This window comes from Pseudorca crassidens, chromosome 7 (genome assembly GCF_039906515.1).
Source record: "Pseudorca crassidens isolate mPseCra1 chromosome 7, mPseCra1.hap1, whole genome shotgun sequence".
In the NCBI taxonomy this organism is placed as follows: Eukaryota; Metazoa; Chordata; class Mammalia; order Artiodactyla; family Delphinidae; genus Pseudorca; species Pseudorca crassidens.
In genome coordinates, this window is record NC_090302.1 from 65,850,001 (window position 1) to 65,864,968 (window position 14,968).

The 14,968-nt window shown below is 38.4% G+C and overlaps 1 protein-coding gene across 14 annotated transcripts in view; it reads right to left on the bottom strand.

Moving 5' to 3' along the window:
- The window catches only part of BNC2 (basonuclin zinc finger protein 2), a 427,080-nt gene that overhangs the window by 277,680 nt on the left and 134,432 nt on the right, over positions 1-14,968 (bottom strand). The gene's annotated exons all lie outside the window — the stretch shown is intronic.

Genomic DNA, 14,968 nt, shown 5'->3' on the forward strand with positions numbered 1-14,968 from the left:
CATTCAATATGGTCAAGTCCTTAATTGGCTGGGCTTCCTGAGAAAGCAATTTTCTATTCCCCAAACTGTTCGCGTGTCATGTGTGGAGTGCAGCTCTTGGCCATCACTGCTGTCCCTCGCTCCCTCTAATGAGAGCAGATGAATTAGTGCTACGTGACACGATTTGAACAGGGCTTCCTCCTCTTCCCCTCCCCCCAATCTTTCTCCTATACCAGTGACAGCTGTGTGGCAAGGGAAAGAAAGAAAGAGAAATGCAAGAGCAAACAATCCTGTAAAGGATGATCATTTTTTTTAAATGAACCTTAAATGTCTTGTTGAAACTCCAGAACAACAGGGTCATTTAATTGTGGAGGTGGGGAACAAAGATCAGGGGGATTATCTGGCTATGGTTGATTTCGGTTGTATTAACTGCCAACATGTTTCTTCCATTCCTGGCTAGTTGCAGTACTAGATTGCACTGGTCTAATTAAAATGGAATTTACATCGACTTAAAAAGTTTTTTTTTAAAGGTCTGGAGAATGGGTCAACTAGAAAAAAAAGGAACAGCATGAAATGATTATTATTCTAAGAGAAACAAACCCCTGGATTAAAGAAAAAGATCTTTTCAACAAATGTTTAGGTCTTAAGAACCTACAACACAAAACTCTGTCACTATACTCTGCTTTCAAATACTGTTCAGAATCTGAACTTAATGCTAATCACTGTATTTTAAATCATTTTGTTTAGTTCCCTTTGATTGTTGAATGTTTGCAACAAAAGCTATTTGAACACTGATTTCATTCTGTTATTTTGGAGAGAGAGGGAACATAGTCTGCTTAATATGTGCTTATCTAGCTCAATAAGAAACAACTGAGGACTTCCCGGGTGGCATAGTGGTTAAGAATCCACCTGCCAAGGCAGGGGACACGGGTTTGAGCCCTGGTCCAGGAAGATCCCATATGCCGCAGAACAACTAAGCCCGTGCGCCACAACTACTGAGCCTGTGCTCTAGAGCCCAAGAGCCACAACTACTGAGCCCATGTGCCACAACTACTGAAGCCCGCGTGCCTAGAGCCTGTGCTCCGCAACAAGAGAAGCCGCTGCAATGAGAAGCCCGTGCACCACAACGATGAGTAGCCCCCACGTGCCGCAACTAGAGAAAGCCCACGCGCAGCAACGAAGACCCAACGCAGCCATAAATAAATAAATAATAAACAAACAAAAAAGAAACAACTGAAAGGAAGGTAGGTCAGAATTTGCTCTGTTCAAAGATACTAAAAGGTAAACTGAAGGGATTTCTCTGAGTCTTCACTTACTCATTTTGAAACCAAAGAGGAAGTAACTTTAAATGCCTAAATTGCTAAACCAATCTGATTAGGACCAAAAAGAACTAGAGGAAGTAAGAATATGTGGCAGATCACACATTTGGGAAAGTAGTCAGTCCAAAGGACATGCATCAAGTGAAAACAATTAGTTACTCACACCTTAGTACTTGGGATCTTTACTCATCTTTTTTAAATGAGAGCTAAAGCCAAGATACTACCTGTGCATTAGAAGGTATATCAAGCTTGTACCGGTGCCACAAAATCTAGTAAGCATGCAAAATACAAAACTCTCTCAAGTACAGTTCCCCTGCCTCAAATAAATAGCTTGATCATTTATTAGTTATTCCTCATAATTCTGAATATAATTTAAGTAATATTTCAGTAAGAAAATTGTGAAGTAAATTTGAATACACAAAAATATGGTGAGGGGCTTCCCTGGTGGCACAGTGGTTAAGAATCCGCCTGCCAATGCAGGGGACATGGGTTCAATCCCTGGTCCGGGAAGATCCCACATGCTGCGGAGCAACTAAGCCCGTGTGCCACAACTACTGAACCCCCGCTCTAGAGCCCACGAGCCACTTCTGAAGCCCGCGCGCCTAGAGCCCATGCTCCGCGACAAGAGAAGCCCCCGCTAGCCGCAACTAGAGAAAGTCCACACACAGCAACGAAGACCCAACGCAGCCAAAAATAAATAAATAAATAAATTTACATTAAAAAAAATATGGTGAAACCCACTTTTGCACTCTTTAAAGTTATAAGCTAAAGCCAAAAAAAAAGCTCTTTCCACATTTTATATTCATGGGAAATAACATGAAAGGAAATGAAGTTTCATAGGGTTTTTCTTAAAAAAGAGTCCATTCATAACATGATTTTAAATACTGCTACACTGACAGAAGACAAGCTGTAATGTAAGGAAACTTTTTGGACCACCTCTGATCTTCTACTTTGTTGGAACATTATCGTTTTGGATAATATGAAAACTCTAAAAGATGAGAATAATTTAGAAGTATTTTCACTGAAGCAAAACAAGGCAATGGACACCCACTCTGCATATATTATCCCTCTGGTGGCCAAAGCACTGATATTTCAAGTTAAGAAGTCTTTCAAATATACTTGAGACAGCTTGTGATTGGGCATTCTATTAGGCATCTAAAAGAAGTCAATAATTTGGTATTCTGGAAAAGCAGCTCAGTCGAATACATCCAGTTAACTTCTACAGTAGCATTATAATCACCGAGCAACAAAGAGCAGTGTATCCTGCCAACAGCTTTAGGGTGACCTTTGCAATGCTGACTGGTCCGTCAAGTTCCATCTCTGAGATACACGGTACAGACAGGGGTGGTTTATTAACTGAGGTAGGAACTAAGACCAGGAGCCTCCAAAAGGGTAGGCATTTCACATTCAGGAAATGGGGAATTCCTTTCCCTCAGAAGAGAAGCTGAGCACCATGAGATCAGGCTGGGCAGCCCCCATATTCTTTCCCAAAGCGCTAGCCTTCTGTGGTGTAGAAACTCCCAAGTATTAGGACAGCATCAACATCTTTTCCCACCCTCCCCTACATTTCTAAAAACTGTAATGAAATTCCAACTGGGAATTGGTAAAACGGGATCAATGACTTGAGCTCTAAGAATCAAGTTGAAAAAGAATGTTGACATCGTCTCAGAGCTTTAAACAAATTGTGCAGAGTCCTGCCTTATTTGGGGTACTTTCCAACCACTGCTAACAGGGTGGACTGACAATTCAAGGGGTCAACAATCAGAGAGATGACTGCACTGGACCCGAAGACTGGATCACCTATAGCAAAGTCAACATTTTTGACTCAAGAAAGGCACTTCATGATTTAAGAAAGTTAACAGTGACTATGGCAACGTGACATGCTTAAACTTGATATTCTCTTAGGGATGAGCAGGCTTTGAAGCTCATAATAAACTTAAAGTGGCTCTGTGGAATGTTAAGGCTTAACGCAGATGGTTGGTGCTACTGTCATGCCTACACAAAAAGAAGTCGACCTGGAAATAACTGCATTAACGGCTCCAGGGTATTTAAAATGGAAGACTCTCCCCCTCCTTTTTTATTAAGAATTTTACTTTGAACCCTAAGAAGAAGCTGCATTAAGTTTCCAACTTGTTTAGCACAGCTCAAATTAAAATACTTATTCCAGTTTAGAAAGGCATCATGTTTGCCACCCACCGAGTACACGTTACCCTCACATTACACCATTCGCGAGAAGTATAAACACAGCGGGGAGAGAAATTACTGCTTTAAAATAGCCTGGCACATGGAACAATAAAACTATTTCTCAAATACAAAGCACAACTGTTATTTTATAAAAATGAAGAGCATCTAAAAGGGTATATTCTTTTATCCTCCATTCTTCACCACCCTCTTAACTGCAGTGCTTCCCTCCCCTCTATTAAAGATATTTTATCTAATTCCCAGTTGAAAGGCTTCTCAAAGTGGTAAGTCCCAGCTGTGTTGATGCTGAACTTCTTACACATGGCACACCAACGTCATTCTGACACACATACACATGCTTTGTAACAAGCTGCACCAGTCACTTGAGTTGAAATACCTGACTTGCTATATAAAACAAACTGTTACTCTCTGGTCTTTCCTCCAGCTCAGCTCTTCTCTGCTGTTTTGGAAGCAAACCAACAGCTTGTTAATGTTGACATCAGTGATGACTCCCTTCTGATTGGTGTCTGACACTGTCCAGCAATGCTGTTCAACAAGACCCTAGATAGAACCTAGGCACACGGAGGCCCCGTTTGCAGATCATTTTAACAAGATGTTCTTGTTTCCTGTTCCCACAAAAATCAATAACAGGATGACCTTCAATTTGAAATTCAAACCAATTAATTACCTGTTCTGTTGAAAATGTTGATATATGATTTGCCTAGAGAATTTCAATTATGAATAGATTATTTCTCTTAAAGAGCCCCTTCGAAAAATTTAGAAAGACACTGAAAACCTCATCTTATACAACATAAATGATGTTTTCTTGAAGCTCGTATACAATATTGGCCTTGTACGAATTAGTACGGGGAAGTTTTGCCTTGTGGTCCATCTCTTCCCCGTGACATCATAATCAATTGCCTGGTAAATTACTGCATTCCCACAAAGATTCAGGGCCAAGAATCCACTGCTTAAAGGTGAGATGAAAAGCCTTTTATAGTTGAATTCAGCTTTTCATATATACATCAGTGACTGACGCAAATCATGGGATTCTTCTCCAAATTTAGAAATCTCCCCTTCCTTCCCTAGAATCCTAAAATTCTTACTTTTCTACCTTTATTAAAAGTCTTTGTCCATTTTTTGTTTTGCTCATGTTTGATTTTTCTTTATATGTGGGTCATAAAAAGAAAAGCTATATACATCAAAACTCTCAGCACCAGAAATATATTTACTAAACTTTTTTTTTTTTTTTTCGGTACGCGGGCCTCTCACTGCTGCGGCCTCTCCCGTTGCGGAGCACAGGCTCCGGACGCGCAGGCTCAGCGCCCATGGCTCACGGGCCCAGCTGCTCCGCGGCACGTGGGATCCTCCCGGACCGGGGCACGAACCCGCATCCCCTGCATCGGCAGGCGGACCCGCAACCACTGCGCCACCAGGGAAGCCCTAAACTTTTTTCAAATTGTGAAAAAAAATGAAGAATTCGGTCTCATCCCAGTGGGGAATTCCCAAGATGAATGCTCACATGCAATGAAACTATTATCTTCATCCTTGAAAATATTACCTAAAACAGAGGTTTCTATCTGGCAGCCAGTAGGCTGAATATAGCCTACAGATGAGTTTTGTTTGGACCACACACTTTTAAAAACATTTGAAAAGGTTGCCAAGATTTAAAAATCAGGAGATTCTGACATAAAAATCTAGATTTCTGACTTCCCATTTAAAAAAAAAAAAGAGAGAGATGAGGAAGACCTCACAGCATTGGGCCTTGCATTCCCTCCTGGCAACAACCGGTTAGAGCTGGGGAGCTGCTACCTCACTGTGGTTGACACAAGAGCCTTCTGGTCCACCACAGTCCCCATCAGAGTCACACCTCTTGCTTTGTTTACCTTACTTCCTCATGGCCCTTTTGGGCACCTCCTGATCTTTAAAATGCCATACTACTCCAAAGAGGGTTTACAGAGTTTGTGGAAGAAAAAGAGAAGGGTGTCTTCTCTTTCTTATTTCATGGGCTTACACAATGTAAAACAGTGGGTAGATTTTACTTCAAAATATAGCTGTTCAATCAAACATCAAGTGCAAAGCAAACTGCTTTTCCTAATGAAAAAAATTTGTAAAGCAAATCCAAAACTCATGATCTTGTCTTACACAGTGGTTCAACAAAACATTTACACTAGTTTTCAATCAACCACATTCTTCTCTGCAGCCCAGAAAACGTGCTCAGGTCAAACTGTTACTGAGCTCTACATCCATTTTGCTCCTTCACATGTTAACACTTGTGCACTTCCTTTCTTGAACGATCATATACTTAAGTGAAAACTGACCCTAATATGAAAATAGAATACATCTTCAAGGTAAATTTTAAAAGTCAACATTTAGAATGCATGAATATTATCATAGCAAATACTCATCTTTACTGGCTCCACATGTATGCCACAATCTGACATTTATACTTATATTAAATAGACATTATTGCAGGTTCAAATGACCCCAAAAGTCATGGCATATTTCTTTAAAAATGATTATTACCTAAAAGCAGATGTCTATGACAAAGTCACCATGCACTTCTATTTGCTTTTTTTCTTAACTGGAAGCAAGTGCAAGGAGAAAGTCTTTTCTAGTTCACTATTTCCAATTAACCACAACAATATAGCTCTTCTATCTATTAACAGAGTTTACAAACAAATTAGAAATACCCTGTTTAGCAGAGGAAAGTATCCTTTCCCTTCACCAAAGGATATCAACAGGCTATCTCTGCTGTACCGTATGGTTCAGAATGCACTAAATATGCTATGACCAGCCATATTCCAACTTATGAAAAAGAAAAAAATGTAAATCAACTTTAGGAGAGTGTTTGCAAATTATGTTTCATCATTGGCCCACATTCTTGAAAGATTATTTTTAATTAGGTGTTTCCTTCCTATCAGAGAGGCATTTTTCTTCCAGTTTCACCTTAAGAAAGTAACCCTTGAACACATGCCAAATTTACTTCACAATCAAACTTTAATCCCCAAAATCTCTTGATTCTTAACAACTTGAACAACTTTAAGTAAACAGTTCACAAAATCATAATGATCATACTGCATTCCTTAACACCCAGTTGACTAGGAAAAGAGAAAATGCCGTAAGTATGAGTTCCATAGTCTCAGGCCCGATAGCTGAACAGCAATGTGATATACTCCTTTTGGGAAGCATTTTTCCTTAATATCCCTTATGTTTGAAATTTGAGCAATTAGAAGCAGACACCTGGAACTCAATTATTAATTTACCTCTCCCCACCCATTTTACACTTCTTTTGAAACCATCTCTTAAGGTGCTTCTTAAAGAGATGACCCCATGGGATAGCATGCATGTAACGGTTCACGTTATTTTCTTTAAAACATCTTGGTATAATCTAAGACTAAACTTATTCTCTTTCTTCTTTAAGAGCATCCCTTTAGAAAAATTTTTAAATTTCTCAAATGACTAATGAGTAAAATGGTAAAAAACAAAAATTAAAACAAGAGTTCTAGGAAAAGTATTGATATAATTCACCACATTCATGTTGATTTATCTACTATAACATTTTAGAAAGGGGAATTTTACGGAAAAACACAGTTAATTCCCATCCATGATGACCAAAGTTTTAAAATTTTCTCCTCAGGTTCACATGGCAGCTGACTGCAAATACATAAAACAGTTCTAGAAGACTCCTGATTTGTTTATTTTTGTTTGCACTTTATTGTGTTAAGATAAAAAATAAAGCATGAGATAATGAATGTTTAATATTCTTTAATCTATATTCTATGGGGATGAAGGTATTCCATTCACTTCTTTCTATGAATCACTGATTTCTAGGAAAGGGTATCTCAAACTAGGCTTACACTGAGGCGCATTTCAACATTCTACATTTGTTTTAAAAAAAGAGAGAGAGAGAGAGAGACCAAAAGTACAGGCATACCACCACACAAAGAACACTGGGTCATCAGCATAATCAGAAGGCAGGCAGCAGTCGGTTTACAAAGAAGTTATTAAAAATAGTTACCTGCACAAGTAAAAATTAGCACTTCTCTCTTTTAACCAAAAGGGTTTTTTTTTTTTAATATAATGAGCATCCAAGCTTCTCTGGTCATGAGAAAACCTGGAATATATTATACAAGCATGAATGTGGCCCAGGAAGCAGTATATGAGATGTGCTAGCTATCGACAGATTAACACTTCATTTTCATTACTCTAATCTCACCACAGGCTGTGAAGACTCTTTTTTTCCTATGTGAACAACAATGGTGCAAGAAAAACCAAGCTGACAGGCAGGCGGGGTTCATTAAATGCACAAGGCCTTTATTCCCATAACACGTCTCACCTATATGAAGCCAGGGTTCGGGCTCCCATGCTGGCTACTGAAACAAGCTCTCCCAGATGTTGGACTTCTCTCTCGATCCCTTCCTACTTCATTTATAATAAACGTCAAAAACAAGAGTCAAAATGGAAAAATTCTTTTTCACAAGGAACTCCGTTTAACAGACAATAGGATTGGTAAGATATTTTAAGATTTATTCAGTCCCCGGTTACTTTCCAAAGTTGTCCAAGAAAACAAAAAAGAAGTGGTTGGGAAGGGAAATGATGAGATGTTTGAAGTTCGAGTCAGAGTCTAATCTTGGTATCTCCATCTCAGTTTAGTTCTAACTCATTTGAGGATAACTGCAGTTTTTCACTGGTTGAAAATGGCAATTTACAAAGTAAGACTCAATCAAGCTATTTCCCAATGAATGACACTGAGCTTCCCCAAAAAGCTATCCTCAAGGAGCCAAAAGGCTACAAAGTAAGGAATCATTAAAATGACATTCCTAACACGAGGAATTCCTTTTTTAGGGTGAGCTATCCATACACTCATTGCATTTGAGGCAGCCACCGCCCAAACCTCAACAAACCTAGAAATGAATCACTTAATTCCTACAACCAACCAAAGGACAGGTGTACACTTCCTGCCTGTCTGTGCACCACATACAAACGCACTACCATGTGACATTGTGGGGTTTTAAATTTTTTCTATAGCAAGACAGTAAGTCTTTCCACAAAGTCTACAACAGGGCTTTGGTTTTGGTTCTTTCTGGTACTCTAATATTTATACCTAAAAAAAAAAAAAAGAATAAAAGAAAAGCAATATTAGATAGAGCCACAAATAACCTACCTGACTCTTATGTTCTGACACGAGGTCAACAAGAAGGCAACTTCATAAATATGCTCAGTGTATAATTACCGTCCCATTTCTTGCAAGTGGCCTCCCAGTCATGTCCACTGCCCTCCAGCACTGGCAGAGGGCACAGGAGTGGGCAGTTTTCTTTACCTATGCCTGATTAGGTGCCCCAAATAGCCATCCTAATGATTTAAGTCAATGAAATCTTTCTTGCTTAAATTTTAATGGAAGAAAAAAAATTTTTTTTAAACCCTAGTGATGAACGTTCTCATTTTAATATTAGTTGTGTTATTACGTTAAGCCAGCTGAAAGTAATTGTTTTCGGCATGTAAAATATTCATTATCCTGAAATTTTTCTTTTTAAACTCCCCGTTCAGGTACTCTCTGATCATCAAGTATGAGTCCTGAAGAACTGTCTAGAAAACAAATAGCCACTAAAAGACACCTTAATAAAGTTGAAAAATTCATGACAGTCACACAAAAGCACAGCAGGTCCAGGACTGGAAGCTGTGTCTTTCCCATGTAGAATAATATTTTCTAATCTTGTCCATTTTAACAGTCTCTCAGCTGTGTAGGACAATGAGTTAAAATTTATTAAATACAGAACAGTAGTGAATCCTCCTCATTGTGTTATGTATACTGCATGCTTTCAATTTCAATTTTTAATGTCACCCATTAATATCAGTCCTGCCACGACTTCTTTTTTAAATGTTCCAGTTAACTCTTATTAACTTCAGTTTGTCTCAAAGAGTCATACCTTCAACCTATCGATGGAAAACTTTACGCGTTTTCCTTCTAACAAAATGCTCTCTTGCGCAGACGTAAGTCTAACCGCACAAAATGATAAAGCCAAGAATTACTTAAAAAAAAAAAGAAAAAGAGAAAAGCAAAATCTCTATTCAGCTAAGTACCTTCTTACACAGTGAAGGATCCAACTGAACTGCCTTTCAGCGCCTTTGAATGATAAGCCTGGGCCCTTGGTAACACATTTTTATCAAGCCCAGACTTAGAGAACCCTTACAGAACAGAACTCGGGACAGTCCTCCTGTCAGCACCTCCACAATGAGGACCACATCTGAGAGTGGCACCTCTTTCCCATCCCTCTGCCAGAGCGAGGTACTGCCTTTTAATTCCTTTATATTAGGGCAAACAGACCCAGTGAAAGTAAGGAGAAATCCAGAAAAAGAAAAAAGAGGGGAAAGGAAAATAAAGTAAGAAATTAGGTCTTTGGGAACGGAAATAGGAAGAAAGAACAGCCTAACCATGTATTCAGGTATTTAGGTCATTAAGTAAATGGCCGCCAGCACAACAGACTTAAAGCATCCCCCTCTCAACAACACACAAACCCTAAAGACAGTAGCAAAATAACACTGCAGTCTAAAAATACTGAGTAAATAAGATGTCAGCTATGCTCAAGAGAATCCGTGCTACAATGAGTAACTTCCTACTGTTCAAGATTATTTTCATTTTCTTAACAGAAATGAAAAACTGATGAGCTTAATTCAAGAAAAACAAAAGGATATTATTTTGTTGTTAAAGGATCAATTCATTTTTTTAATTGGAATGATGATTAATAAGCTGAGAATTTGATTTCTACGTTAGCCAGTTTGAATAATGCACTGTTTCTCCACAAGCATTTCCATTAAGAAAGGCTCTGTGGATGAAGAAATGATACAGCTCTTCCTCTCTTCTCCTGATCTCTGACTCTGTGGCATGAAATGCTTCCCAGAGCGTTTGAACAGAACAACACCGCACACCGCCCTCACCCAAATGAACTCTAGTCATAGATTTTTCACCTTAGGGTTTGAATGTACACTATGAAATCTGCTAGGCTTCCTACAGGGAATGTACAAATTAAAAAAGAATCAATACTTTTATTTTTCCTAGTCTCTAAATTTCTTTTAAAACTGGGGAGGGAGAAGGCAGTACAGGTCATGCTCAGTGAGGAGATGGGAGTACGTCGGATGTCACCGCCCCAGGCATCATTTTCCGGACGTCATCTGTACATATTAAAACTTCCTGGAGCTTGAGTTGTTCAGAAAGTTTTTCATCTTATTTTTTTCGCCTGTTTACAGTTGTATCTTACAGGAAAAATCTCCTTCTTCTACACAATGTCTTGCTTGTATGTCAGGATAGAAAGGCTGCTATGCCTGAATTATGCCTCTTTTCCCTTATTTCTCTAAAGCTTAAAAATAGATGTCGAAGTTCCTTGAAAGGGTTTTTGACTCCCTTCCTCCTTCTCTCTCTGGTCCTTAAGTAGACGAGGATCACCAAGCAAAATGTGGAAGCCAGCTGCTTTTTGGGAAATAAAAATGGCATCAGCTTCGGCAGACAGGGGTGAGATCAATCATTTCCTATGATCCCCAAACAATCTTCTCTCTGACCAAGGCCTGGAAAAGGTAGTTGTGTAGCGGCAAAAACATACCACGAGAGGGACAAGAGGATTTTCACATGGTGAAGAATTCATTCCACGCACAGAACAACCCGGGCTCCAAACCTCACATGAAAGGAAATCTTGTAACCATTATATTCCATGTTCTTTGGATAGTAACAAGCAGGGAGTCCCAGAAAAAAATTCTCTCACTGAAAAAGTCACCCCACGATTCACTCTCTTCTCCCTGCTACCACGAAGTTCCCTGACAGTATTCCGTGGGAAAAAAGGAGTTAACTCCTAGTTCATTTCCAACACAATGATTCAAATTGTGGACACAAGCTAGAAGTAAATTCCAGTTTCTTGTCTCATTCCTTTAGATACATACATATGTGTGTGTGTGTGTGTGTGTGTGTGTGTGTGTGTGCGCGCGCGCGCATATTCTAATCAAGCATCCCAAGTTCAGAAAATACCTCTTAGGCTGTACAGAGTCATTAGCTATTCATGTTTATAGGGAAAGTCCTGTGGAAAGCTTTGCAGACTGATGAAGGCAGGTGCCCAATCTAACATTTAAGTGTGTGTCAGGCATATAAGGTGGGGAGACAGAAGCACTAGAATTTTTGTTTTTCGCTGAAGTGGATGACGCCAGCTCACTATCTGTAACGGCCTGCTCCTTTGGAATCAGCTCCCTGTGTCACCATGACCTAGCAAACTGGAATGCTTTCACTATCACTGGAGTCCTTGCAATCCTGCTTTGGCTGTGACCCATTCACTTTTGCCCCAACTTCTCCGAGATGCCTTACTCAGCATCTAATTAGTTAGGGAGGATTTGCCGCGGCTCTTAACCCTGACACAGAGTGGGAGGATGTGCTGCTGTGGGAGCCCAAATCTGTCCTGTCACTCCATTAATCAGATTTCCATAAAGCCATGCATGAACAACAGAATTTATCAGTGAGCGTTCAGATACACTCATAAATGCAATTATAAAAAAATACCTACAATTATAGAGATAAGATAGCTGCACCTTTAGGGATTGATTTTTCGACTGTGGTTACTCGACTCACCTTAGCAAAAGGCTTTATAAATTACACACACACACACACACACACACACACACACAGTCCCAAGGAGCAGACGACAGAAACGTGAGAAAAGTAATTTCAAAATGATCACCTACTATGTTCCAACTCACTTAATGTACTGTGGTGAAAATAAACTTGAAATTTGCGCACAGATTTTTAATATATACCAATATATACCACACACATCTGAGAATACGTTTGTGCCTGATCTGCTTTTACACATATGTAAACACCACAGATAAGGCCTACTACTTTCCCCTCCCTCGCATTACAAATTACACAGTGCCTGTTAAGTGAAGTCTGCATGTTATACGTAGACTTACAAAGTATAGGCCAGCACACAGGTACCTGTCTCTATGCTATAATTTGTATTTTAACAATTATCCACATATTCCTATTTTAGTGTTCCATTATAAGAATGGATGATAAGAATTCTATATGAACATATGTCTACAGTTAAGACTTCAAAATAAAACACATTATCACTCAAATTAGAGAGGGGAACTAAATTGGAGGTAGCAGCCTACCGATTCAACAAGCTGAAATTACATGCCTCCTAGTATAATATAAATATTTATTTTAGCATCATGACCGTAAGTTTGGTCAATTTAATCCTTTTTTACTAAGACATGATTACTAAAACACACCGACTGTAAGAAGGGGAGTAAAAAGGGAGGAGGAAAAGTGCAGAAACCTAGGGATGCATGATGCCTGGCAGTGAAAGTCATTTTCAAAGACCATTAACTATCAACTGCTTTACTCAGGTCTCTGGTTAAATAAGAATATACATCCTCTGTTAAAAGGGACAGGAGGGCTGCACGACTGGGACAGAGTTTAGAATAAAAATGTATTGTACAAACTAGAAAGAAGAAGCAAACCGCGATATACAATTAGGCATCTGACTTGTAAGAAACACTGTCTATGTGCCTTTTAAACTGTTAATGAATAAACATTCAAATTATTTGGCGGGGGGGGCAGGGGCAGGTAGGAAGTCAGACAAAACCACCATTTCCACTTGAAAATATAGATTCAACCAACGGAAACTGTGTTTGCCTATATGAATAGAAAGAACTAAAAGACTACTGGGAGAAAAATTCATTTCAAACCTGCTTTTAAATGGATTCCAGCAATGTTATTATATGTTTCTGACAATATATTTTATTTATCATTTCTCTGAAATGGGCTAGATTTTATATTAGTGAGAAAGTTTGCTTGACTCTGTCCTATCTCTGGTGAGCAGACGCTCTGGTATTAATGTAAATCACTGATTTAATTTTTAGCTTTCTTGGTTTGCCCCTCACCTATCTAGGAAATGATTTCTCTGGTGATAACTAACACATCATGCTAATGAGACAATCTAATGCACAATAGAAAAATGTCACTACTAATAATATTTGCATGAAGTTAAATAAAGCAACTGTAGGATAATGTCAGACAGTTGTTCTTTAACAAGACACAGTTTCACAATGAAATTACGTTGTTAATTTTGTTACATCATTGGGTGAATCCTAAATTACTACATAATGATGCACAGAGTCATTTATAATTCTAACTTAGTATTTCACTCGTGTCTGAAAAGAGACCTTATTAAGGGATCCACATCTTATTTGAAACAGGTTAAATATACCTCACTAATAATAAAAGGTACATGCCTCTAGTAATGTGTAAAAGTGTGGGCTCTAGCCCTTTACCTGCTATGGTTTCATTTCTGAAAAGATTTCAAAATATATTAGACTACTGCATCCCTTGAGGTAGCTACAAAAATTTTATTTGCTCTTCTCTCACATGCACAAAAGATTTACAGAAATCGAAAAATCACCATTTAAAGCCTGATTAAAAACAAGAACAACAACTTCCAAAAGCAGTCCTGATTTTGTGCTTTTAACAGTACTTTGTGAGGTTAAAACGGGTAAAATAACATTCTGGACTCTAGAAGATGAGCAAAGGGTTTCTGGTTATTCTCGACCTGTCACTGATCAAAGTGACCCAAAGAAGAACTCCCTTTACAAAAGTCAAGAGTCATGCCCTTTAAGGTTACCAAATATCTGTCTGTATGGAAAAATATTATCCTTTTTGAAAACATCATACTCAAATACAGGAGAAAAATGTAGAGAGGCAGGAAAATGCAGTCAAATTGTCATATCTCAAACTTTAGGGGAACAGACTTAGTTCCACCAAATCTAAATTGGCTTCAGATTGTGGTATCTTTTTTGTTAGAATTACACAGACTGAAGATTTACATATTAGCAGATCTAACTTTGCTCATACAAAACAAAAGACAAAGATTTTCATAACCCTACTTCCTAAATTACTCATAGAAGATACAACCCTAGAATACTAAATTTCAGTATTCATGAGCTATTTCACACTCTTAAGTTTTGCTGTAGTTAAATACTACAGATGGTGAATTTTCTATAACTCAGTTTTAAAACCTGCTAGTCAGTCTTTTCTAATATTTAAAGAAACGGTCAGGTGAATCCTAGTTTTTCTTATTACAGAAAACTTTGAAATAAAAAATATACCCAATAAATTGTATTCATTTCATGAGCTAAGTCAATTTTTTCTTAGAAATTAAAATAATCATAATATAGAAAAAACATCTCTATGCCTTAGAAATACAAAATTCTGCAGACTTGATTAAACTGGACAAACTTTTACCTGTAGTAAGACAAAAGCTGGCTTAAGGTGTATACTGAGACTAGTATTCCTTGAAACTGTTGGCTTTGCGAGATATCTTCCTTGCTCTGGCACATACACACATACACACACACACACACACACACACACACACACACACACTCTGAATCAGCATTGCCGATGAACTATAGGTCAGGAAAATAAACATATTAAACATGTACAGCAC